This window comes from Rissa tridactyla, chromosome 1 (genome assembly GCF_028500815.1).
Source record: "Rissa tridactyla isolate bRisTri1 chromosome 1, bRisTri1.patW.cur.20221130, whole genome shotgun sequence".
NCBI classification, from domain to species: domain Eukaryota; kingdom Metazoa; phylum Chordata; class Aves; order Charadriiformes; family Laridae; genus Rissa; species Rissa tridactyla.
Window position 1 is genome coordinate 169,943,694 of NC_071466.1, and position 27,347 is coordinate 169,971,040.

At 41.5% G+C, this 27,347-nt stretch overlaps 1 long non-coding RNA gene across 1 annotated transcript; it reads left to right on the top strand.

The window, feature by feature from the left end:
• The first annotated feature begins 398 nt into the window (after positions 1–398).
• LOC128918644 (uncharacterized) lies at positions 399–27,329 on the top strand. The gene is made up of 3 exons (XR_008469651.1): positions 399–621; positions 1,047–1,095; positions 26,149–27,329. It is a non-coding gene; the product is annotated as an uncharacterized LOC128918644 (long non-coding RNA).
• The last annotated feature ends 18 nt before the right edge of the window (positions 27,330–27,347 follow it).

Consider the following 27,347-nt stretch of genomic DNA (forward strand, 5'->3'; position numbering starts at 1 on the left):
CGCAGGACTGTAATTGCATGGACACATAGACTAGCTAAGCCAGTCTCAGACGGAGTGAGTCCTGTGGTTCCTTGTCCCCAGGCACTGACTCGTGCCCTCGAGTTTGTACACGTGGGGTGAAATAGGTGGAAGATGCATCCCTTGAGAACTGACTTGAGCTAAACAAAGGCAAAATCTATTTTTCAGCTGAGTAAGTTCCCCAATCCTGTTTATTGTAAAACAGCAAAAAACATCTGTGTCTGCCAAAAGGAAATGGAGACATGGGATGTGAGAGAGCGGGTGGACCCATGAGGTAAGGGACTACTTATCTCAGAGGCAGAGCCAGCTGATGCTAAAACAAAGTGTTTGTTGAACAATGAATTAAGACAAGTAATGGCAAGTCTGTATAAGATGTTCTAAGCACCTTCTGGGCACCAGCCCCATCTTTCAGGTAGCTTATTCTAATTCCTAAATTTCCGTCTGCTGTTTGTGCAGTTGGGGAACTGACCCAGCTGAAAAAAAGCAGGATTTAGGTGGCGATGGGCGGTACAATCAATTTGAAAGCTGTTCACCCTGGGACCTCCCAAACATCTGCCCTTGTGAAGAAGAGAACAGGATCGAACTGCTGGTGGTGGGAAGAAGGTGGGAGTTGTTTAAGCAGGTATTGTCACTGAAGAAAGGGATCAGGAAACTGAAGGAGACATGCATTTGTTCATAAGAGAAGGGCAGTTGTTGTTGTTATAAATACTCTGGGTTTTTTTTTAACAATTGGCTTAAACTTCTGTATCTTGAAAAGGTTTGTCTTTTTCCAGTGTGAAAGCCAAAGCATTCATTCATGTGTGCTGAGAGTCTCTTTCATAACTCACATTTTCAGTCACTGGGCTTGTCTCTACTATTTTTAATTTTCTTCTATAGCTGCTGTGTTTCTTCTGACTCTCTCTACTTAGTCATGTATGAGTCTATTTTTTTCTACTTCTATTTTTTTCTACTTTGTTTCATTCACTGGAGTGCATGATCTGTTCTGTTTCGTCATTGCACTAAAATCATTGGATTCTGTTATTTTACAGGGTTAAAAAAGAAAAGGAACAAGAAAAAGGCGATGATTTGGAAAGTGAGGTTTGTGCTCTAATATTTGTCTCTTTACATGTGTGAAATTCTCTGTGCTAGTAATGGACCCATCATCGTATAGTGGAAGAAGCAGACTGAAATCAAGATCAGATGAAAGAATAGTTCACTAATTACTCTTCTCAATACTTCTCTGTAGTAGATAATCCAACTGTTTTCTTTTTCAGGAGGTTGAACTATCTTTGCTTTTCGTGAGGCATCGTGGTAATGGTAATGGCATGGTCATGAATTGCTAAATGACCTCTTGCCTTGCAGTGGTAGAAGAGGAAATAGGGTCCCCAGCCCTTGATTTAAACTTCTCCATCTTTAAGCATATTTCTAGGCTCTGTCTTGGGGTTATCTTGCTTACCTGTTGATGCAGCTGGTTAAAATGACAGAACATGAATGCTGGAAGCATGGGGGGTGTTTACAGTCCAATGAGATACATGTTAGTACCCTAATCAGTGCACTCGCTACCCACAAAGTAATTTTTCTTTCAACATCCTGTGTGAGGGATTGATTTACACATTCTACATAATTCTGGTCAGCTGAGCAGTTTCCTGTAACAGTGAAGAAGCCAAAATTGACACCATTCAATGTGGATCCATCATGTAACACACTTCTCTATCATGCGACCTATCTGTGCAAAGTAGATATCTGGTGTAACTGTATACTGATGTGAGCTGCGCAGAGCTGGTGTCACACTGAAGTCATCCATTATTTTCAGAAGGCTTTGCTTGTCTGTCTGCCTAGCATCTCAAAAATAGTTTTATATTAATAACTTTATGCTAGGCATTTTATGTTGAAATATGTTCCCACCATATTGGGATTTTTGTCCATCCACTAAATGTCCACCATGATAAGCAATAGAACACAGTGCTCACTAAATTTAGAGGAGAGATTCTTAGTCTTAAATTATTCACCAAAATCTTATTTATTTTTGTCCGTATCAGCTAGCTTTTAAGTAGTAAATGAATTGCTGAGTAGATCTAAAGAAGAGCCTGTCAAGTGATCGGTATTTGAATTCAATAGCTTCATCAAGAATGAGATTCCAGCAGAAATGAAGGAAGTCTTTCTTCGTTTGTCAGTCTTCATAATTGAGACTGAAGCAGAGTTATAAATTACCTCTTTCCTCTGGTGGGAGCTATTCATGGTGGAAAAGTGTTTGTTACACTATGGCGTTATCCCTGCTATTGATGTGTTTTCATGCTCACTTACTCAGACTTCCTGTGCTGCTGATTTTAATTCCATATGGAGGTACAATGGCATAAGAAGTCGTCTGTGCTGGCGCAATGAGCAATTTCTTATGAATGGATTATGACAAAGTTGTACTTTTATAGCAACTAGAGAAGCTATGAAATTAACAATTGATTGCCTGACTTTTCAATTAGTCTTTGCACTGTGACAGGAATATTATTGCTCTGCTTCTCTGCCTTGCTAATGAGGGAAGACACAGCTACTGGGAGAGATTCTAGCATCAGGTCCTATCTTCGTTATGCGCTAATTCTGTATTTAACCTGAGTTTCCCCCTGCAACATGGGATACATTGTTGAATCTAAAGCAACTGTCAGAGCCACACATGAAAGCACTGTCATAAACTATCTTGGTGGCTTTTTTATCAGCTTCCAGGCAGATTCACTGAATTTACTTTGTACTCATACAAAGAAGTAATCAGTCTTTTAACACCTACCCAAAAGCCGTCTGGGCACTCATTCCCATATAATACTTACCTGTGCTGGCTCTGTCTTTGCATCATTGGCCTGAAATGGGAGACATAAAACCTTTTCTTAGCAGCTATTATCTCAACCTCCCTACAATCTCTTGATTTTCATTCATCTCTACATTTTAAGCAGCAGAGCAGTGCACCCTCAGAAAGCCAAAAGTCTTTATACCAATGCTTGACTGCAGGAACACATCAGATGCCTGGTGTCAGTCTGAGCTGGAGAGCAAAACTTGCTACTTTAATAACCAAGGAGGAACACTGAACATCAAGCTGCTGCTGTTTGACCAGAGGGTTGAAGGATCTGAAGATCAGTGTAGAGAAGAGATAAAGAGCCTGAGGGGTAATGGCTGGAAATCCAGTAGTAAAAATTCCAGCAATTAAATGAGCTGTACACTGGCACCCCTGGGAGCATGGGGCAAGGGCAAAGGTATCCATGTCAAACATGGCATCTGCAAAGACCAGTCCACCCAGGCAGCCAGCAAAGGGACAGAGGGGAAAGAAAGGGGGAGGTAAGTGTCCTTACCCTGCCCTGGAAAAAAGGTCAGCTCTGATTTACAAGATGTATATCACACAAAGAATATGAGCAGTGCAGATTAGGACTCAGCATCTTGGGCCAGGAAGATGGAGGCAGTTGTCTTTATTCCTGTTTTAAAGGACAGTTTGAAACATAAGGAATGTGCTTCATCTTGAAAGCTCACCTTCAGCTTTCTGTTTGGAAATAGCACCATTGCTCATTTGCCAATGGATTTCCCACTTTCTTCTTCCTTCATCCTGATCACACTGTTCAAACTGTTTGGCCCAGGTACGAGGGGGCAGCAAAGGCAAGTGGGACTTTATTGTTGGGTAGGTTTTCCGTGTGACTACAGTTGTAGCTCTGAGTTGGTAGGGTGGCTCTGCTAGGGTTGTAAATGCTACTTCCCTCTACTAATTTCTGGGAACCCTTTTTCATTCATGCACTTCAAAATAGCTGGCAAACGGAGAAAAAAGAGGAAATCTAGCACTTCACAGCAGGTGAGTTAGTTGGCTTCTCAAAATGAGAAGCATTTATATACAGACTTAAAATGTTGTGCCCTCCTCGTGATCAAATCTGAACTGCGAGGTGTTTGCATGCTTCCCTACCTGTTCAAACCACTTGCCCATTTATACGACCTGTAGGTTATCACATACCAGATTATTGCCTAGCTGATTTAATTTCTTTCTGGAGAGGAGTAAGACAGAATTTTTGACTTGCTAAGACTTCTAGTCAGTAATTTTTTTGTAAGAAAAACATCTCTGTCTGCCTCTGTAGTTTGCAGTCCCTGGACCGTCACTTGATTACTTGAGCTCCTTCAGTGCAATATAGAGACAGGTTTCAGTGGTACAAATGGAAGGTATTGCCTCATACATTGTGAGTAAACTGGTTTTCTTCTTCCATTGTAGTATGTAAGGGTGAGGTCTCTTAGCATAGCACAGCAGACCTAAAGGTCTCTGTCATGTGAAAAAGCTAGTTTCTCTTGTTTCTCCCTCTCTTCCCCTCTTCCTCCTGTCACCAGCGGCACAGCTCTCCCCTTCTTTCCAGGCACTCCTCTTGCCCATGGTGGGCCAGTTCAGCTCACTGAACCCAGAAAAAACTAACTCAACACGAGCAAGTGAATATTCTTCTGAGGATTTAGTGAGCCACATCAGCTCAGTTGTGCTGCCAAGCCACGCAAGGGATAGAACAGGAATGCACAGAAAGGAATGGGAGAGGAGGCAGCCCACCCCTTGTAGCAGCAAGATTTGGCTCTTAGATCTAGCCAGCTGCAATGTGAAACTTTACCTGAATAGAAGCTTACAGGAGTCTGAAAAGGGCACAGCATAACCACCAGTGCTATTGTGTTTTCTGCTAACTGGTCTACCCACCTCCTTTACTTCAACAACTGTTTTGAATAATTAGAAGTTAAATTTAACTCCAAATTTCTTCCCGAGGGATAAGTCCTTCTAAGAATAATTCTCAACAGACAGAAGATTAATGGCAGAATGAGCAAACAACAGGAGCCAGTGGACCTCAAAAAGAACAAAGATGGGACTAATGTGTTTTCTAATGCCTGGGAGTGGGTCCTTGCCTCTATTACATTTGCACATACTTTGACCAAATTCGGGCAGCTGCTTTTTTAGCATCAAGGATTTTCAATGCACGTGGAAAATGAAGAATGATTATTTTTGTAACATGCACATAAGGATTGTATCTACATACAAAGCAACAATTCCAGTGCACCATACCACAGTCCAAACATACGACTTCATTCTATTTTCCATGCACTCTGAGTGTGTTAGAGAAATGGTGTTCCTCGCCATCTTTGCTCTGGCAGCTGTATTGCTTGCTGTGGCTATGTACAGCCTCAGGGAAGGCATGAAACATGACAGAAGTATGCTAACGTTGCAAGAGTGACCATACTGTAGCATGGTAGCCTACCACATATCGATAAGCTCTGATTAATTACCTCTGGGAACGGCAAAAGTTAAGAGGAGGGTTTTTGCTTTGTGCCTCATGCATTGCACAGCAGGTATGTTATTTCTCTGCCTGACAAGTGATGCTGGGAGGATAAATCATTTGTGTAGCACTGTATTGCTACACTTACTGTATCTTTAACTGATTAACTCACCAGGGTGAGCTACCAAAGGTGTGAGGATGGGCACAGTCACCTTTCCATACAGAGGTAGCTTTTCCAGCCTGGAAGTAGGGGAGGTGATGTGCAGGTTGAGAGTGTTTGTATTGTAATGCGTCCCTGCCACATTGCTGATGTCCTTGCTGTTTCTGTGAATAGACTTCATCACATCCTCTGTCAAAACAAAAAGTGCTCATTTAACAGTTAAAATCAACTGCATTTTATTATCTTGTGTAGTACTATTCTGCTTCCAGCCAGATGCCCTTGGAGGGTATTGCTTTAGGCGCATTTTAACTACAGGCATTTCTCCTCCGCTAGATTCTCAGCGGGCAGGGATTAGGATGCGGTACTTGGCTGAAGCTGTCCTGCTGACAGATCGCAGTGACCTTGCTGTGACTTCTGTTCTGATCTCACTGGCACTGCTGGAATTTGACACACTAGAACATGAGATACTGGCTCCATTATGCCACTAATTGGTATCCAGAGCATTGTGTTCCTGCCTCCTTCACCATCTGATGTAGGTGGCAGATAGTTCTAATTTATCTTTGCTATGTGATTTAGGAGGCTTAAGTCTCTATCATCAGCCAGTTGATGACCTTATCCTTTCATGTGGCTGTCTTTATCATATGCAGGTGTAGAGCTTGACACAGGCTTTTATTGTAAGTGTGGTTGGTCTCCTAACTTTATTGCTGGGTGCTTTTCTGAAATGGAAGGAAATTATTTGCTTACTGTACATGGGTAAAACACAGTAAATATTTTTCTCATGCATCTTTAGAGGAAGATCTTAAAATACTTTCTTCATTTGTCAAATGTACAGTAACATAATATTTTGTTTCTGCAAGGTTATTTAATTTTTGGACTGCATAGATTGGCTTTTACTTTTGTCTAGCAGTAGTGTGGAAGGTAGCACAGTAGGAAAAATTATATCCTTAACCAAAATACTTCAGAGTTTGCTCTGAATGACAGGTTTTGCTTTTATAATGATTTTTTTTTTTTTTTACCAGTAATCACAATAGTGGACAAAAAGATCAACAAACTGAAACAGAAAACAACTCCACATATGGGATGATGTCTATAGCACTTCCGCCCCCAGACACAAAATAAAGACAGTAGTTTTCCAAAGTCCAGTTTTGTCAGTCCTACATGTTGTAATTTCATGCCGTTAATTTAATCATTAGGGAAGTTTATGACCCTGAAGAATATGACTTGCAAATGCCTTGCTATCAAGAGGGAAAAAAAATAACAAATCTGGCCTGGAGGGAGCACAGGGTGTAGTTGTAAGCAGCAAACTACCTGACACAATTAACAGACAAATAAGTTGTGGATTTATTACTGCAGCTCTGACAGCTGAAAGCAATAGTTATTTATTTCTGGCACCAGTTAAACACCGATGCCTAAATCTACAGGGAGACTTCAGCATTGTCAAAGTTGCACTTACCTTGCAGGGTCCCGGCTCCCTGCATGGAATTCACAGCCTGCTGTTAGACGCCTTGGCACCAAGGCAATCCGTGGAAAGGCAGGTGTCTCAAAGTAAGATGCAAAGCAATCTGCAGCTACCTAAAATATCAAACATGAAGTGCTGCATTGCACAGCAGGTTTGAACCCCAGTCCTTTCTCCGGGCTCATCCTAGGCTGTAGGAATGTGCCTAGGCTAAACGAGAATCCATATCCTCTTTTCAGGTACCTAAGTCTGCCCCTTAAAAATGGGGTAGACGACCACTGGTGTGTAGAAGTTAAGAGTATGGATAGGGTGTGGATGGCTGGGGACAACTCACTGCTGGGGAGGTTCTTTCTCATCCTTGATTCGAGGACTGTTCATACCTTTTACGCTAGCCTGCCCACAAGACTCAGTCCTCCATCTGAATAATCCTATGCGGACGCAAGAATTTCCCAATCTCAGAAACGGGCTAAGGGTGACTGATAGGAGAGCTCTCAGGGCAAACCACAGAGCAATTGTCAGCATAGGTATGAATGCAACTCACATCCCTGAATTAGTTTATTATAATTGTGCCATGTTTCTCCTTTCTCTGAACAGGGAATAGTTGGCAAGCTATAGAAGAGAATTTCTGGTAATATTGACAAGGTGAATTAATGACTCATAAACCATACTAATGAGGCTATTCCAGAATGGAGTTCAAGCATGAATGTTCAAAAAGAGTTTAATGAACAGGACATGTTAAGGACCAACCTCTCTCTTTTACACTTTCATCTCACTGATTATTTTTTAATGGCCTACAAAACCTGACAGATCTGAACAAGCAGATACTCTCTATTGGGAAACACTGAAGACTGATTTCCCGATTTTATTGGCTCCCTTTTTGAGTACAGGGGCACACAACAAGGCGGATTTATTTCTTCAATAAAAATGTGGCAAAGAGAGACTACTAGCCCCAAAAGAAAAAGAAAATCTTCTCTTTTCCTTGACTTTAGTCACATGACGTAAATGGGGTTAGACAGTTGCACAGCGGAGGTTATCGTCTGCTGAGTACAGCAGTTACAGTTCACAATGCTTTTTTCTGTGATCATACAGCTGAATTTAAAGCTTTAGGCAACTATGTTGAATGATGATAAACTATTGCCCAGTAGTTTGGTGACTTAAGCATAGACAAACATGCAGTTTGCCTATTTGTTTTTCATAGATCATATTATGGTTGAAGAGTATGTTGGTCACTATGCTGGTTTCCTAGAAGAATAACTAGTTGCTTTATGACTGTTTGTTATTGTTACTTATTGAAACAAACTTACTTAAGTATTTTTGCGGTCTCCTTTTCCATTGTGTCCAAGCTCCACCTAAGTATCTGTTGATTTCTCCTCACAATTTCCTTGGCATTTCCCACATCATCATAAGTATTTGTGATATAGAGGAGAGGGAGCTCTTTTATTTTTTGCAAAGGAAGAGTCTTAATCAAGAGGCAGTTGCCAAAATCATTATAAAATGAAGGATTCTTTACCAGGCAACATGTACACAACAGCGTTTAGTAGTTCAGCAAGGTGCCAGATTCAGACCTGTGAAGACATTAGAAGATGGCCTGATTTTTTTCTTAGAGGTTGGTTAGGCTTTTTTTCAAGAGGTTAGACCTCTTAGAGGTTAGGACCTCCGGCTGTTGTTCCGTAGTATGAGGCATCTGGTGGCAGTGCCAGATAAAGGGGTTCCCGCTTCTTTCTCCTAGTACCTCCACATACTCTTTCCTTCCCCTGCACTGCAAGGAACTATCCCCTCAATCAGCCAATGCACAAGTCATGAACACATCAAGGAACTAATCCACATTAAAAAATAACTTTTGTTTTGTTTTTAACTCAGACTGGCTCCTTCGTGGACTTCATGGCAGGGTCTCAGAAGTGCTGGTGCAGGGGTGGTGTTTCACAATGCAGCTGTGAAGGACCTGCTTGGCCAATTGGGAGGTCAAGGTGGAGCTCCAGGACAGGATGTTTCTGCCAAAAAATTTGTTACTGTGGAACTATGGTCTCAGATTTTCCATCTTCCCTAGAAAGAGCAAAGCCTTTTTCTTGCCTCCTTACTGCCTCCTTGGCCTTACTTAAAAGGTACCTGAGACCTGCACAACTTCTATTTAACCATTTTTTTTTCAATATGGCCACTGGGGGAGCATTCTAGGTTCGCTCTGTGGGCAGATTAAAGTCTTTTATTCCACTATTGACCGCTTAGATGTTGAAAACGCAGATTATTCCCTACTTCCTATCTTCAGTTGTTGCTGAACCAGTCATTTTTATTGAATTGCTTAAGCACAGCATGGGCAAAGGTTGAGGAAGCTATAAAACCCCAGGTAGCTAAAAATTCTCCAATGTAAAGACATGTTTGAGGAGTGATAACCTATCATCAATAGCTTTGCAAGTGGAATGTCAGACTCTGTTAATCATTGTGAGTAGTCTGCTCTGAAGAGTTCAGATATTGTCACCAAGGAGTGGCCCAGTCCACCCCTCATTAGGGTGATGAAACTGCCCTACTTCAGAGGGATGAGGCCAAACCTTCAAGGTACAACCAGTTAGCCTGCATTGTGGGGGTGCAGGCCCTTCCCTGTGCCCTTGAGAGGAGAGCAAACCAAAGGTGATGCTGGCTAGAAAAGCAGAAGTTGCCCCACCAAACTGCAGTTTCCACAGACCCAGTCAGAATCCCATGATCCAGGGGAGAATCCCCTACTTCTGTATGGACTATGAATTCCCACAGGCCTTGGTACTATGACTGTTCCTGCCTGACATACCCCGCTCCTGGGTCACCCAGCGGTACAAACCTGAGCCAAATGATGGACGGGCACATCATCACATTTCTGTTGAAGGCATTCTGGTGTGGATATTGTCTTTCTGTGTTTATTCAGGCTTTACAGTGGCCATGCAAAGATGGGCAGTGCTTGATCTGGCATAAAATCTGCCAGTGCAAAATTAATCCATCAAAAATGCTTTATTGCATTTAAACTAGCAGAGTGAATTTATACTGGATGAGTGCCTAATGTCCCATGGCCATGGCACTTCTGGGTCTATTTCCTGTTACCTTAGAGGAGAGTTTACCATACTGTTGAAGATTTGTAGACCAGAAAATCTGGGACCGCATGCATTTAGGGCAAGAAGTACTGAGGATATTTCTCTGATAGGTGGAAAGGAGCTGGTTTTGGAGCTCGTAATAAAGGAGATTAATGAAAATTATGCTGTCAGGAAAGATATAGAGCAAGCTACCTCTGGATTCAAAAAGGCAGCTGTGGGAAGCCCTTTTATTAATGAATGAAAGCAGAAGGTGGGTCTGTCTTCTATTACAGAGTGAAGAGAGTTCTTCCCTGCTGTTGGACAGATACGTCCCAGAGTAATTCCTCTAAGGCATTCTGCTTAAAACACCCTACTTCATTGGTTTTATCAGGTCAGGGGTGATGTAGATGTAGCTCATTACTGTTACTTGAGTAAGGAGGTGTGTACATCTGTGTGTACAAACACAGGCACAGGCAAGACCACGTCATTGTCTGAGAAATTTAATATATAAGTCTAGACAGGCATGATCTATACTTCGAAGGTTCAAACTGGAAGCACTACTAACAAAAAGAGTTTAATTGCTATCCTTGGAGCCTGGTTCTCACCCAGCGCTGCCTGGTATCAACAGCTATCTTCCGTCTTCCATTCCCTGCTCTCTAAAAATAGACGGAGATAGAGGCCATATAAACTGAAGGCATAAAAAGGCTGGATTTTTTTTTTCAGGGGAAAAAGGCAAAGGCGTAGCTTAAAATGGAGACATAGGAGTGGAGAGTTCGGCATGTTACCTTTAGAGGAAAACATTACTAAACATTTACTCAAGGCCTAGAGATTCCTAGATAAGTTTATCTAGAAAAGTAAGATAAATTAAAACATAAAGTCAGGAATAACTGTTTCTAAGTAGGCTAAGTATCTCACAGAATGACTCAACCTGCCAGGAAAATGTTGCAATCTCCATTTGAGGCTGGCCTGCCTCTCCCTCCTCGCAGGTGAATGCTCTCGGGAGCAGTGATTTGACCAGCTCCTTTGCTGGGTAAGCAAGGAGCAGCTTGGCTGAGAAAATATTATTTCAAATGCTTTGTTTGTAACCTTGAGATCTCCATGGCAACAGAAGTTACTGAATAGAGTTGGTCATGTCATTTTGACGGAAGTTTTCCACTAGAAAATGCTGTTTTAATGCAAAAGTGTTGGGGAGAATGATTTGATGTTGACGATATTTTGGTATAAAAAAAATTGGGGAAAATCTGAAAAAAGTCTTGGAAGGAAGAGGTTTTTTCTTTTTTTAAGCCTGACGCCTTCCCTCCTGGGACCTTTCATGTCAGGGAACAAGACTACTATCTCTTCCTTTTCTATTTTGGGACTAGTGGTTGAATTCCCAGTTCATCTCCTCTTTTTGACTCTTTATTGTTGATGCCTTTATGAAAAGGCTCTAAACAAAACAGGAGATGAGAGAAGCTGTAAACCCTCAAATACCTAAAGTATTGCTTTTTTTTAAGTTTTGTTTTAGGAAAGAGAAATTCTGAAATAAAAGCAAAATAATACAGTGGAAGAGTGTACTGTAATTACTTGCCCATTCTGTTTTGAATAGTTGATTTTATACCATATGATTTAAAATCTCAGATTAAAACTCGGGTGTTTTGTCTTCTTTGCTCTTCATGAGTTATCTTCATCCCTTGTCTCCCTTCCTAGACCTGAACTGCTGGATGCAGTGACAGCCAGAGACATGTCATTGCGTATCATATCCTCTCACTAACATTATTTTCACTGAGGAAAAGTCTTGGGACCTGTAAGTACCAACCTAGTGATTTGTCTCTTTTCCCAGGGATGGTTCCATATAAAACCAGTGCAGAAAATGGTTCGGGTAATAAATGTTTTGTTAGAGGTAGTTTTCATAGTTCCGCTTCATGACGCCTTCCTTGCCCGTTCAGTATTAAGAATATGGATAAAAATTAAAGCATTTATTCTTTGCAGTCAGAAAAGATGGGGAAATACGGACCCGTCTTCCTCAGTGTCTTCAGCAAGAATGTTACATTTAAGAGCTTCCCATGGGGTTTTTGGAAATGGATTCGGCCACGCTTGCCAGATCTATTTGAGGATTGTCTTTTTCAGGGTTTTACAGGTGAACGTGGGACTATAGCTGCCCCATGCAGGGCCAAGTGATGCCGGCACTCCTGGGCTAGTGCTGGATGAGTTCGCTCTGGGCTCACAAGTCCGATGAGGTGACGCAGGGACAGACTGCTGTTGGAAACATGGCAGGTCGTCCTCCACAGCAGCGAACTGTTCTACAAACATGTACTGGTTCAGTCGTCTGTAGCAAGTGTCCCCAGACTGGAAGCTCGGAGCAGTACTGCAGCTACGCCAAAGTGGCACACACAACAAAATCCAACCTGCTGTCATTATCCTGGAGATGACGGGAAGCAGATATTTTGGCAGCTGTCAGACACCCAGATGCCTCCTCCTGCACCTGCCCGTTGGCCAGCACAGAGTCAGGAACCGCTGCTGCTGCTGCCAAGGAAGAACACAACTCCCTGTCCAGGAGCCAGCCACCACCAGCAATCTATGCACGTTTGCATGGTGTGGACTTGTCTTGTGTAAATTTGCTATGCAGGAATGTGCCAAGTCCCTGGAGGTGATCATACCATGTAAAAAATACTGGGAATGGTAGCAGGATTTGTCAAATAATGCTGGAGAAAGCGTTAAGTTTCTGACTGGAATAGCTAAGATGAACAAAAGTATGAAGGTGAGCAGAGAGAGAAATAGCTCAAGGTCATACAGCATGTTAGTAGCAGAGCTGGGTTGAGCATCCAGCATCCTAATTATCAGGCCATTTTCCTATCACCTAATCCGTAGGCTCATGCTTTAGGTTCAGCGGGCTTACGTCTGCTTTGGATACATTTTTCCTGGAAAACATCGTCTCTACTTACCTCAAACTACATCACGCCCCAGGGTTTGCGTTTGCTGGGGCTGCTCAGCATCTTGACTCTGGTGTTAAAACTGGCAAAGGGGCAGGTGATATCCCCTTTGTCAAGGCTGACTTGTGGAAAAAGGCACAAAGCCAACAGTAAATGCCAGCTCTGATAGGAGGCTGACGTAAAAGAGGCTGAGGAACCATATAGGACTGCTGCTCTGGTTGTATAACCCGGAATATTTTTTCTAAACGCTCAAACTGACGTGCATTGTGTTTTGGCATGTGTTTGTCAGTGCCCTTGTTTTCTATCCTTGCTGAAGACTCATTGACAGATGGCACTCAAGAAGTGCTTTTTATAGGTGCCAGTGTCCAACTCAGATACAGTTTCTGAAAGCAAAAGGTGTTTGGGGGCGGAGGGATCTGATGCACTGCCAAAGCATTTTGTAAAAGGTGCTTTAGTGGTACTTCATGCGCTTCAAAAAGGGGAGGTATGTGGGAGATGAATGAGGAACATCGACTCTCATGGATGTTGAGTCACCAGATTATTCTCGTAGAAGGTGAACAGCATTTATGAAATGGAAGAACAAGAAAACAGGAATTTAAAGAGCATATATCCTGTGTCCAGGGGAGGCAGGATTTGGTCAGTGCCTGTCTAACTTGGTATTCTGGAGAATGATTTCTTGTCACAACTTGACCCAGTTCTTACCTGGAGACTGTGTTATAACTGAACCCAAATGCAGGCTATCTATCTAGTGCTTCATAGCACCTTTCTCCTTTGTGGGACAGGGACCTTGGGGCTGACAGTCACCCCAGTGCAGGCTGTGCTCTAACCGATGGGATGCTCTCCCTTGGGGGCCAAACATGGTGGGTAGAGCCGGGTGCTGGTAACAGGCTCCATTGACAGCCCCAGGCTGGGGGAGTGATGACGCAGGTCCAGGATCCATTCAGGGTGTTCATCTGGGAACAAAAGGAGATGGGGCCAGAGACAGGGCTGGAGACAAGGCTGCAATGTGGATCTGAAGGCCGTGCAGGAGGCGGGGCTAGAGGCTGGGACTCCTGTGGCATTGCTAGTGCAGGGACTGATGGCTCTGGACTGAACTGAAATGGGGTCCTGGGCCATGGGCAGGGTGGCAGGAGAGGCCCCAGATGAGGTTCACCAACACCAGTAAAGCTTCTTGGTGAACTTAGGACTCTGACAAGTGTGATTTTGCTACAGGATGACTCCCTGTGCAGTGGCTGTCCAGTTTCACCAGAAGGAGGAAATAGAGGTGGTTTCAGCTGCAGGACATCCAAAGTGTACTTTGTCTCTACTTAATGGCTTTGCAGTTAGGTAGACTAAAGTAAACAATGCATTCCTTATTCCTCTGTCATTAAACACTTTATTAAGTAGAAGTGTCTGGATCTCAGCTACTGTTTCTAGCTCTGGGGCTGAAGGATTTGCAGGCTCTGACTCCTTCCCACATTTCTGAGAGCCAGGACACGGCAGTCTAGCCATCTCCAATTCCCAGTCGTCTTGTTGGCGCATGTTCTGGATAGTGGGGTTTCAGGTTTCCAGTTGAGGTGTTTGGGGACAAGGTGGCAGGCAGGCTGAAAAACAAGCATAGTCAAGGGATTTATTAACCACAAGCACTTTGCTCTTTATGTGTACTAGGGAGCTATGTGTATCCCTGAAACAACACAGGTCCATAAAGTACCTTTTGTGTAAGTCTGTGGCAGAGACAAATATAGAATCCGTTTATTCTTGGAAGTGTTCAGCTGTGGAATGATCCTTTCTCTTCTGGGAGATATAAATCTACTTTACCACACACTTTACAACTTCTGCAGCAAAAGAAGCAAGGCTGAAGAGCCAACAGTCTTCTCTGGAAGGCATCTCTGAGTAGGATCTTGGGTGCACTGAATGAGGTACAAGGTCTTTACAAACCAATGGTATGTATTCCTGCAGTGAAAGATTATATTGTAAAGCAAATATATTGTAGAGCAAGTATATTGTAGTGCAAGGAGATGAACACAAGGTAATGCAAGAAACTGTGCCATTTCCTAATTCTTTTCTGCAGCCTCAGATTTCTTTTTTTTTTTTTTTTCTGTGACAGGTTTGTTGTGTGCCACTTCACAGGGCTTAAAAGGCAAATAGAAAATGCTTCACAGTATGAGGCCTAATTTATTAGATTTTTAAACACTAAGAAGCGCCTTCACCAATGTGGCAATGATATTGATGCTCTGTGTAAGCCACTTGAAGCCCCAAGATTAACTGGAGTGTTCCCATCCTTCCTGTGTGCCCTCACCAGAGTGGAGGGGGTGAGTTTGCCCATGTCATGTTTGCTACAGCAGGAGAATGGTCAGATGCCTTCTCTGAAGGGGACCACGTCCTAGTGGGCTTCGATCCTTTTGCCTTGTGTAGACAGCTTTTTCCTGTTCACCCTAACCCTTTTTTCTTAGTTCCGAAATTCAATCCTTAAGATTCCTGTCCCAGGCTACCCTCCTCCCCATTTCCTCTCCTCTCACCTGAGGACATGAGAAAAAGGTCTTCTCTTGCACCAGGCTATTCCCTGCTAAGTTTCAAACTTGTGTCCCCAAATATGGAAATATAAAGGTTTCTAAAGAAAAGGTTTACCTGCATTTTTTAACATGAGTGAAACCTGAGCAAAGCTGGCTTTTATTTGGATTCATTCTTACACATTATTGCACCATTTTGACTGATACTTTCTCAAAGCAGATGTCCAGCTGGAAAATTTAAGCTATGGGGATGGAGATCTGGCAAAATATTCAGAACTAAAAAACTGCTATGGAATGGGAATTGTCAGACAATGCTAATTATAGGTGTGGCAAGCAGCTGTAACAACCAACAGGGCAATTTCTGCTGTCTCTCTCTGTTTTGCAGTTTAATGCTCTTACACTCCGTTGCCTAATTTTAGAGCAAATGCACACTAGCAGTTCACAACCAGGTAATGCTTGTAACCATCTGGAACAGAGATTATCCTAAAATGGGAAGTAGAGGAAACACTTTTCTATGTGGTTGTGACGCTGTCTGTTCCTGACCTCTCTAATGACTGGAATTTAGGGAAAGCAATCATTAGAGGGAGGAGAGGAAGGAAGCCCAGGGGGAGAAGGTGGAGCAGGACAGAATGCCAGAGCGTCAGAGCCAGCAGAGTCGGTAGGTGTACAGACAAAAGTAGAACCAAAGATTTGCATGGAGTGAGGAGCAGAGTCAGGGTGTGGATAACACCAGTATCATGGAGTGTAAGGAGCATTAGGAAGGGAGGAGAATGCAAAGGATTGCTTTGAAGAAGCAAGAATGACAAGAATGGGTAAGGGAGAATAAATAAGAACTGATTTGAGACTAATAAAAACCACCAACAAACATGCATGTTCACAGAATCTGTTGTCCACCCCTGAAGAAAGATCAGCTGCAACTTTTGAATTATAATAAATATTTTCTCTGAATAAAGGGCAGGTGGAGAAAGTCTTTCCACAAAGTATTGGACTGAAATCTATGCTTTTCATATGAAAAGAAGAAAAATAATTTGCATTTTTGTAGATTTTTTTTTGGTCCAGTAGTTTACACAGCCCATCTTACCTGCCTCTACTTTCTGCACATGAAATCCTTGAGGAGGTTCTGTAGAGTTTGTCGTAAAAAGAGTCTTCAGAGCTCAAAGACGCTTTGTGTAGCAGCTCATAAATGTGGCAACAGGTAGTAATTTAATATAACTTCATTGTTTTTAGTGTAGCCCCATAATCAGAGCAGTATTATCACACTGACCAGCATGAGTGATAAAGGCAGGCATAGTTTTGTGTCAAATGTCATTAACAGTTGTTCATTCACTTTAATGTTGACCCACTTACAGATACCATAAAAACAGGTTTCATTACATCTGGATGGAGTAAATAGCACGATAGAAATTTGTGTGGATATGTTGTGTGACAGTCACTCTCAAAACACTACCATAGTTCATCACAGTAGTAAGGTAAAGCAATAGCATGATTTGTAGTGGTTTGAGGAGAGGAGAGCAGAGCACAGAGGAAGGGGAAAGGGAGGGGGAAAGGAAAAGGAAGGGATATATTGTAATGATAGTTACATTCCCTTCAGAAGCTCCATTGAATTTTGTAGATAATGTTTCACCTGGCAAAAAATCACCAAATCTCTCTTGAATATAAAAACCATAGAAGTTCCTTTCAAAATGTTCATATTCACAGCAGAACTAGAAAAGAAGTTAGGGAGGACTGTGTGGGAACCCACCCAGGGTAACGGGCGCTGGTGGCCTTTGACAGTCTTTAGCTGCCTCAATAATGATGAGATTATGCCTATAACTAGAGAAAACACACAGTTTAGAACAGAAGTTTGTATCTCTCACTTCATTAGAAAAAGATAAATTTAATTGTGGTGGAGAACGATGCATTATAACACTGGTTTTGAAATATGTCAAAAAGGAATGTCTTGCAAATCTGAAAAAGTTCTGAACAGTGAAAATCTTGGAGATGACCAATACATTATGGGCTTGGCTGCAGTGTTTCAAGAGCCTTATGCTGGCTGGGGTCTAATTCTCCTGCTCTGAAGTTAAACTGTGTTTAATACCCTACTTGCTCACAGCATTGTTTTTCAGTCCCAGGAAAATCATTTAAATGAACTTTTATGATTCTGGAAAAAAAAATAAAATCTGCTATTTAGATTGGCTGAGCAAATGGAGATATTTTTGAACTGGCTTCAGTAACTTTCTGTAAGATAACAGTTGGCTTTCAACAGATAAAGCTGAGTAATTAGTCACTCATGACTGAAATCAGAACTATATAGCTGAAACCTGTTGTTTAATTAACATTCTCCCACATTTGGAACTATCATAAGACAGTAAATAGTTCTGAGTCTTCCTGAAAAAATAATGGCTGAATATCTATAAAATCTATTATGTAATTACAGAAGTGCTGCTAGCATTACATTAGCAAATTTGGAGAGCTGGCTTTGCCAGTCCTTTCTGGATTTTCTTGGGAACTTTTCATGTCGGGCATCTCAGGCATCTCCAGCTGTAAACTTTACTGATGATTTTGCTCCCACAGTATGTAGCTTTCATCTCAGTGGATTCACTGAAATGAATTAAGTGCCATTTTGAAGAGACAGGCCTTCTGTTCCTAAAATACTTGATTTTTGCAGAGTTTTGGACAGATTGTCTACTATGTTTAGGGAGTTCTGACCTTTTTTTCCCCACTTACTTATATCAGACTCTTATGTAAGGAGCTTGCATCGCTTCCTTCACAGTTTAAAATGCATCATGTAAGGCATTTCTCTGAAAGCAAAGCCAATGTCTTTTCTGTGGAGTGTGCTCCTGATTTAACGAAGAACAAAGTGTGCGTGGTGGCACACTTGCCACTTCGTCTTTCATGTCTTGAAATAAGGAGAGTATCTTTGGTTGTGAACTAACCAATTTTACGAATTAGCTAGAATGGCATTTCATAAATGCTTATGAAAACTTCATTTAGGATCATGCAGTTCTGAATAATATGTTGCTATGATAAGTCTAGATGATTTCCAAAATCAACGGATCTGTGTTGCTCATGGTTCCTCTTAGTGCAGTCTTGTTGCTGCTCCAAACACTAAAGCTGTTGTCTCAGAGCCACCGTCATACCTTTGTTTCTGATAGTTGCTCAGATGTGTGTTGCAGGCATAGAAGTTGTGATTTCTGTTACCTCATTTCAGGTAATTGGATTTGTGAGTTTGCTTTGGTCTCTTTTTTTTTAGTAATTTTGAAATTCAGAATTGTTTAATTGCTTGCAAATCAAATAAAAACCCACTCTGTTTTAGATACTTAAAATTAAGCATCCAAATCTAGACTGGGCTTCCTGGGCTTTCATTGCAGTCAGAAGAGAGAGTGTTTGTCCTCCAGGGAGCAACGGATCTGACAGCAGTCACAAGCTGGAGCAACATGTCTTGTCTGGAAGAGGTACTCAGTATATTCACTGAATATACATAGAGTCGGGAATGGCCACCCTACGCTTTGGCATCTGAGTTTTAAACTCCTAGATTAGAAGAAATGAATTCTATCCATTCTATCCTTCCTGTCACAAATATGTTTCTGTGATTTTTTTTTTGTTTTTGTGGTGATGTGAATATCTCAATGCTTCTTGTATTTGTTATTTTTCAGTGACAAAAATATATATTGCTTGGAAGTTCCAATTCTTGGTTATATTCAATACCTATATGTCAACTGTGTATCTGTATAACTGGAATATTCCATCATGCTCTTCAGACTAATCAAAACATGAAAAATCGTTCAAGTAGGATGAAAAGAAAGAGAGATCGTTTTTCACAAAGTTATGTGCTAAGAAAATATTAAGTTATGGTGGATAAAGCATCTCAGAAATGTGAATAAAGTGAGGTATTTGGTTTCTGGAGCAGGCAATGGAACAGAGAGTACAGTATGACAAACAGCAGAAGTTGATCTATTTGCTGATGGGAATGGAGAATTTTATTTCTTTAGTCAGCTGTTTGTTAATTGGTTTTAACACTTTAAAAGTGCAAGTTCTGGCTGTGTCTTGATGTGTGCTTAACTTTGAATGGCATGGGATTAGAGAGCTGAAACACCTGTAGGTCGCTGAGGCAAACATCTAGCTCACACGCTGGTCATTGCAGCCTTTGTGGAGCAGTCTAGAATTGGCAGGGTGAAGAGAGAACAACTCATACCAGAATTCTTATCACACTGGAAACCGTCTGCTTTTCTATTTAGTAACTGAAGACCATCAGTTCCTCTTTCCTCCAGGTCCCTGACAAATGAAATAAAAATCAAGGAGTAGCTGGAGGCCCACTGGCCTTGAGAAAGCTGGAAGTGCAAAAGGGCTGTTGAATCTCGGGTCAGTTTGTGCTCTTGTGGACATCGCTCACTGAGCTGGAATAATGGAAAAAGAGAAATGCTAGCAGGGAATGTGCCTAAGAGGAGCAGCTGGATCTGGATCTGCCCCAGATGGCAAGGTTCAGAGATGGTAATACTAGGGCAGGAATGGGAATGAGAAGCCTGTGTGAGAGAGGGAGGAACAAAGGACTCCTGGTGGAAAAAAAAAACAGTAGGAGACAACAAGAGGACTTCACACAGGAACACAGGTACCTCTTCACAAAATAAGGAGCCCCTTCACAGCGAGGGAAGAAAGGAGGTAGACCTTCCTGCAGAGGAATTCCTCAGCTTAGAGGCAGTTAACATTACTTGATCGTTCTTCATGGGGAAAGAGAAGGAGTTGAAACTGCTGAGACCTGAAAAAATGGGTATGTATAGACTGTGGCCAGAGGGGTGATGATGAGTCAGGTAGCCGTACCTGGGGGAGCTGTGCTCCAGCCATCTTATATGCAGTCACAGCAATGCAGCGATGGTAGGGGCTTCACTCCATGAACATGATGAGCTGGGCTGTAGCAATATCTTAGGAAGCCTCTGCCATAAGACTCTCACCATTGCTGGAGGGATGACGTTGACCACATCCTATCGCTGCAGTGGAGACATAAGTAAATTCCTACGCCAGCCCAGATATAACCACCAGCCCAGCTATAACAGGTAAACGGTGGACTATAACTATTGGCTTACTGCTTTTGAACCACATCACCCTTTCCTCTGAGCTAGTAAGTAAGTCTGTCTACACCCCCTGTCTTTACTTTCATAAAAAGAAAAAAGGCACTGTGATAAGATGAAGTGCTTGTAGAAAAGACTGAAGGATCCCAACAAAAAAATGTAGAAATATGGAGAAAGTGAGGAAAAGGATCTGGATCTAGGGAGTTGTCACAGTGAAAGATTGTGGTTTGATTTGGGTTTTTTTGTCTTCATTTTTTGTTACATGCAGGAGAAAATTTAACATGTGCAAGCTATCTGTGTTAGTGTAGGTCATGTAAATTCTTTCTTTCAAATAAATTATTCAAGATTGGGATTTGGAATGTCCTGGGTATGGTATTTGCCTCTTTCTCCAGTGGCAGAAGCCAGCTACAGGCACTTTAAAATACCACAGAATTTTTTTGCACTGGACATTTTTTTCAGAACAGTCTACTTCTAACCAGCCCAGATCCCAGTGGGATGCAGTTATACTTAAATGGGAATGCTTATACTGACATACCTTATTCTGGTTTGAGAAGAAAAGTAAACTCTCCCTGTATAAAGCCCTATGATGCTATACATGGGGTCCATCTTCCCAAATTTAGGCACATATAAATTTGTCAAGCGTCCTGGGCTTCCTTTTAGTCAATGTGAGAAATAATACCTTCAGTATACATAAGTGAAATATCTATAAGACAAATCAGAGAAATCACCCTGGAAGTGTCAGTCCCTCTCCATTGACTGTATAGGGTGCTTAACACAAATCAGATTTAGACGTACAACTTTCAAATGTCTACATTGGAATGAGATAAATCTGACCATATACATCTGCACTGGAACTTGAATCATTGCAGCCACACCAGTGCAAAATCATGAATTCAACCAGCAGAGTTGTATGGGCATCACTTTTCTCCCCCTAATGTAAACCAAAGCTTACACTTAAGGCACATGACAGAGCTTTTGTACACTGTAGGTAGGGGCTTTGCTACACTGCAGGAACAGCAGGCTGACTACTTACGTAGGTGGGTTTGCTAACTGTGTGGTAGAAATATTACTGTGATAACTATCTGGTCGCTTTTTAGTGCACATCCAAAATATAACAGCTGATAACGTGTTTTGAGCTAGTGGTATAGAATTAGAAGCTGCCGAGATAATTCTGCTGATAGTTGAGCTTGCCAAACACATACCTCTATAAAAGCAGCAGTGCGTTTCGTCCCAGTGTAAGTACAGTTGATTCTTGACTTGAGTGATAATAGCTCTGATTTTTATGGAATGCAGAACAGTGAATTTAGACAAAACTCATGGACTTTCCAAGAGAACCTCTCTTCACCTTCACCACCCCAAATAGCAAAGAGATGGTTTACAGGAACAGTGTTGATCATGGATTAACTTTCTGTGGCTTTGGGAAAAGCTTAGGCTTTGTTTTGGGGAGGTATGTCCATTCCTTGTGTTTGGGAGGGGCTTTCTTATAGAAAGCTGTTTGTAGTGCACTCAGGCTTTGGAGGTGGCCGTCACTTGGTGGAGAAAGAACAGTGTGTATCTCATGGATTTTGTCCACAGTGCAGGCAGTGCAGAGGACATTGGAGAGCTGTGTGTTGAGGCAGGTATATACAGCAGCGTTCACGTATGGCACAAGGTGCTCGCTGGGAGGAAGAGTCTTTCACGCTGCATCGAGAATGTACTGTACCGTTCTGAACTGGTGTCTGGGCAGGGACCCCATTGTGCCTGTACTTTATAAAGATGATCTAAGTGAATGGGCCCTTCACCTTTGATGGTAATAATTAGGAATACTGTTTGAGATACATCTTTAAATATGTTCTCAGAATTATTTCTTTATCAGTAATCTAAAATTATAAAATGAGCTCTACAACTTGGTGAAAACCAAAATGCAATTTTAATCCTGAAGTGAATGACATCATCCCAAAATCAGCAATGTGAACATCCTTGTAGCTGTGTATCAACCCTTTAGATCTTACTACCCTTAGTCCAGTTTATAAATGGTTACTTGCATGGCTCAATATGAACCTTATTTGCATCTGCAATCAGTTACTAAGGTTGGGTTATAGGGGCTTGAAAAGATGCCCCTGAGCTAGAAAAGTTCAGAAGAGCTTTACTAAGTGTTGGTTCTTGTCCAGGTGTGCAAACTTAGCCCACTGCAGTTGTAAGGCGGTGTGGGTTAGCTAAGCGTCCATGAAAGATATTTAAGTGAGCCATGTTAGCTCATGTTTGGGGTAGTCCGAGAGTAAGCCCATGGATAGCTGGTATGGTTAATCTGACAGGCTGTAACTTGTTAAGGTGCCATAATTTGTTCATATGACTGAGACCAAAATGTTTGGCCTGACATAGACCTAGGTTGAGACCCGGTAGGCTTTAAGATAGGGTCGGCATACTCTTGCTTGGAATGGCAGAGAAGATCCCTTCCCATGTGCATGTGCGGCTTTTCTGGCCCTCTTCATTTCTGGATGTGCGTATGTGGTCATCACTCACTGCCCTGTGCACGTCCATGCGATTGCATCCTAAGGGAGCTCTGCTCTCAGCCTGGACAACACGGAGAGTTTCCCAGGGAGCACTTGTACAAAACAGGTAGGCAGGAGGGAGTCCTGGCTGTGGCTGAGGTGGCAGAAAGTTGGCAGGTGGACAAAAAATTAATTATGTTGATGGCTGTAACTTTGTAGAGTGATTATTCCTTTAAAGACATGCAATAGCATGGATAAGCACCACTATGAAGGATGAATCTTATTATTTAATTTCTTTTAAGGTTTCTTGAAAGATCTAAATGGGAGCACCTACTAGACCACATTGTGATGCATCCCACTCTGTCTGCCTACATTTTCTTCTTATAGAAAATAGAGTTTATGGAAGAAAATGTATGAGAAAGCAATCTATACACTTTTCTTTCCTTGCAAGCTGGATGCCAACAAGTGGCCCTGAGTCTTGATACGCCCCAGGTCAAGACAAGACATGCCAGGTGTGCATACGCCTGAGATTTGCAAAACACTGCTGGTTCCCACAGTAAAGACACAGCTTGCGAGAATTCTCTGATCAGATTGCTGAGGTAGCACAAGGGCCAGAGGCAGCATATTTATCTGGACTGAATAGGAACCATCAAGGGCTGGGGAAATAAAAATTGTTTTATGGTGAGTGTATTGTAATAGCAGAAACTCCTTCAGTTCCTTCCTTTTATCCACTTGGATCAAGCTGTCTGGAAGTGTTTCATGTCTCTTGTTGCATCACATGAGAAAAAAGATGAAAAGAAGAGAAGAATGCTGTGCTTAACTCTTGCTCACCAGGTTTATGTTGAACTCACTGGGATCTGAAGCAGAACGCATTTTTTAAAGTATGCAGACCCTGAAATATAGTGGAAGCTATGCTTCTTAATTCTCAGCAAAGGATGGGCTTGTTTATGCCTTTTTCCAAGGTGCTGTGCAAATATACAAGTTTACTGACAATGATCATGGTTAGGTTTTTAATGAATGCTTAGTTCTTACTTGCCAAGAACAAAAAGACTTAAATATGTTTACAGATCAGGCTGCTGGTGACCTCTACTTTCCATTTTGTAATGTTTAGCATGCAGTTCCAATGGTTTGAATTTTTGCTTAGCAAGTTGAGAGCCGCACCATAACTTTTTTTAAAATAGTCTTCATAGCTTAAATGTTAATTGGAGTTTCTGTTGAGGAGGTTGAGATTTAAATGCTGCTGATATAGCTTTATGTGGAGTGAACTAAGAATTAGGACAATATGAAATATGTCCTGATGTTGCATGAAAATGAAAATATGGAGTGCTACCAAACCTAGGCTTGTGTGGGGCACCACAGAAGGGTATTGTGTAATATCCATGAAGTAAGATTGTTACCTTGCGAAGCAGAAGACAATTGAATAAACCCCACATCAACCCACATTAGCTATGTGCTGTTAGGAAACAATGGATATTGTTTTCTGTAGCCACACTTTATGAAGTGCATGTTATGATAATTGTCAAGCGCTGTGATACTTCTTCTTATTTGGTAAATCTTGTACATGTGGATGAGATATTATTTTTCCATGGATATGTTTATATGAATTGCAGCCAGTGCCTCTACCTAGAAAACTATGTCAATGTAATGCAATGTTATGTAAGCTCTGTTTTGATTCTTATATGCTGCACATCACAGGTTTGAATGTCTTCCAGAAGCCCATTAAGTGACAGTATTGTTATCTGCTACATATGGTTTTCTCTGTCTCATTCTTCCCAAAGGTGACTTTTCTGCTCTTTTTATTTTCTGTATCTTTTAAAATAGTTATTACATTATCTGTACATGGTTGTGTATGTATTTATGTGACTCACATTCAGAGTAGAAGATAGTGACCTTCGTGCTGGGGATAATTCCAGTGGGAACTCATCCAAAAGTCTGAGACGGGCCTGAGAAAGCTCTGTTTTCTGCAGAGCTTTTCTTTGGAGATGGATAATCCCACTGCACCTGCACGATGTCTATTTTTCCTCATCTTGTCTCTCTCTGTAGGTGACCTTTCACACAAACATCCAGGGTCCCAAACTTCTGAATCCCTTAGGAATAAGAAGGCAACACCGAAAGTAACACTGCAGATCAAGTACAGGTCTTAGACCTGCACCCATTCAGGGGTGGTTCTCAGAGCAGCTGTATCTCGTCCTTGCACATTTGCAGTGCTGTTTCTCTGTGACATACAGTGGTGAGGGGAATGGCAGGAGCCAGGCTAGAGTGTTCCCAGGGGGACCCCACACTGGAAGCAGTGTTGCTGTGGGAGATTCCTCCCTTCCTTTCTTTCATTCTTTCCAGCTTTTTCAGGCTGAAGTCTAACACTGAGTCTTCAAATTCGGGTGTTAAAGTTGAAGCAGTGGCTGATATGTAACACACAAATGATTATTAGAGTAGAACAAGCCCTTTTGACCAAGTGTTACTGCTGTGTAGTTTTTATGTTTTGGGGATTTTAACCCAGCTGGATATTGCTTTTGAACTGAAATGATCTGCATGTCTCGTAGGAGCTGAGCTGTCTGGAAAACATTTTGATCAAATTCCAACGCAGTTTTTCCAAGTGTGTTTCTTTTGCCTTTTGCTAGCTACTTCCTGATGCTGTTTATCCAAAACACCACCTGCTGTCAAGGGCAATGCTGGCCATTTGAAACGTCTCCATGTCCATGAAGCAGCTGTACCTATTAGGCTTGATTTCTGCAATGAATTACCAAGTGTGTGTAATTTAAAACCCACTCTTCTTTTCTCCCCTCCTACTACCACTACTCATCTCATTTCATCTGCAAGCAGTGATGGAATTAGGTTGCCAAGAACCTGGAAGATTTGCTTTCTCTATATCAAATTTAACAAATATATGTATGGCTTGTGCAAGGACAGTTTTTCTGCCATATCATATAACCCTGGAATCTGTTCTCTTCATGAATAGCAATGTTAACTATTAATTTCAGTGTATTTGGAGAAGAAAAGGAAAAAAACAAAAGGGGAATGAAGACTAAACTTGGGAGGTATGCAATAGGAAGATACAATTCTCTAATAAATATTCTAAAATTGCAAGAGTGTCTGAACTTGAGACTGATATGCAAGAAACCACAAAAGATTTACATAGGATGTGGATATCCAAGAAGTCTGAATCAAAGTGAAACTGAGAATATAGTTTTGCATTGTAGTGGTCTGTGCTATATTTGGATCAAGCAAAGAGGGAAGGAAAGAGAAACTGAATTATTTGAAAGTACAAGTGGACTCCAACATCATAATAATTCCTGAAATAATTACTTATTTTTCCTTTTTTGTTGTTCAGGAGATCCTCATGTACTGTGGAATAATGGAAGAGAGTCAACAGTGGATTTGAACATGAGCTGCTAGCAAGCTGGACAAATGGTGTGACTGTCACACCCACTGAATGTTCCAGAGCTTTCCTGTCAAGGTTTTAATTTTCTGCTGGTACAGACTGATTTTATTTTGAACTTTTTTGAGATATTAGAAAATTTTTAACGTCTGAGCTGTATCAGCAACTGAAAGGATCTGTGAGGACTAATGTGACTATTTGTTCCAAACATAGCTCTTTTTTTCTCCTTTTGGCAAGTATGAACACATTTAAGTTTTAGAAAGTCTTGCAGTAATCATTACAGCTCTATTTGACCAATGGATTGCATGGACTGCTGACCATCTGTAAGTGAAGAGAACTTTTCAGTACAGAGAGGCCAATCACTGTAAGGTTAACGTTTGACCCTCCAAAGAATCCTGATACTGATTTTAAAAAATCACAAGAATGGGAAATTTAGGGGACAGCATTTTAAAGTTGTATTTTATAAGTCATATTGCTACAGTCTTCTGATCAAATACACCCGTCTTTATAAACTAATTTTTCCCCTTCCATCCTTCTCTCCATGTTCTTATATATCTCATCAACCAACTTTGTGAAACTGCTCTTTGCAGAGTTCTTTTAGAACAGAGTGTTGGGTCTTGGAATATTTCTGAACAACTCATAATGTAGTGGTTAAGTGTTGAATTCAGTGAGGCAGTTTCAAGAAGGCTTTTACATTATTTGAACAGCTCCAAGACTTGCTTACTTGGCTCCCCTGCAACAAAACACTTGATTTTTAATATTTTCTGGGATTACCACTAGATATTACATTTGGCATCAAAGTCTGTGACACTTGCTTGGTTCTGTGGAAAATCTCTGAACCTCACTTAAATAAACACTTAACAAAAATATATATTGCATACTTGGCAGCGGAGAGATGACAGAGCCACCCTATGAAAAGGGACTCACCATGCATTCCCAAGGGACGCATCTTATTAAAATAAAATACAAGGAAAACAAGAACATATCAAGAATAGTGGTCTGTGTATTTCAAAGGCAACAAGGTATGCCAAGAAAAACATTGTAGTCATGCTTCCAGCTTAAAACAACATTTGAGAAGCATTTTAAAAAGCTTTCTACTTCAGCTTCAGTTTGGTACCAGTGTGGGTTTCCAGGCTTACGGGACTCTTTTT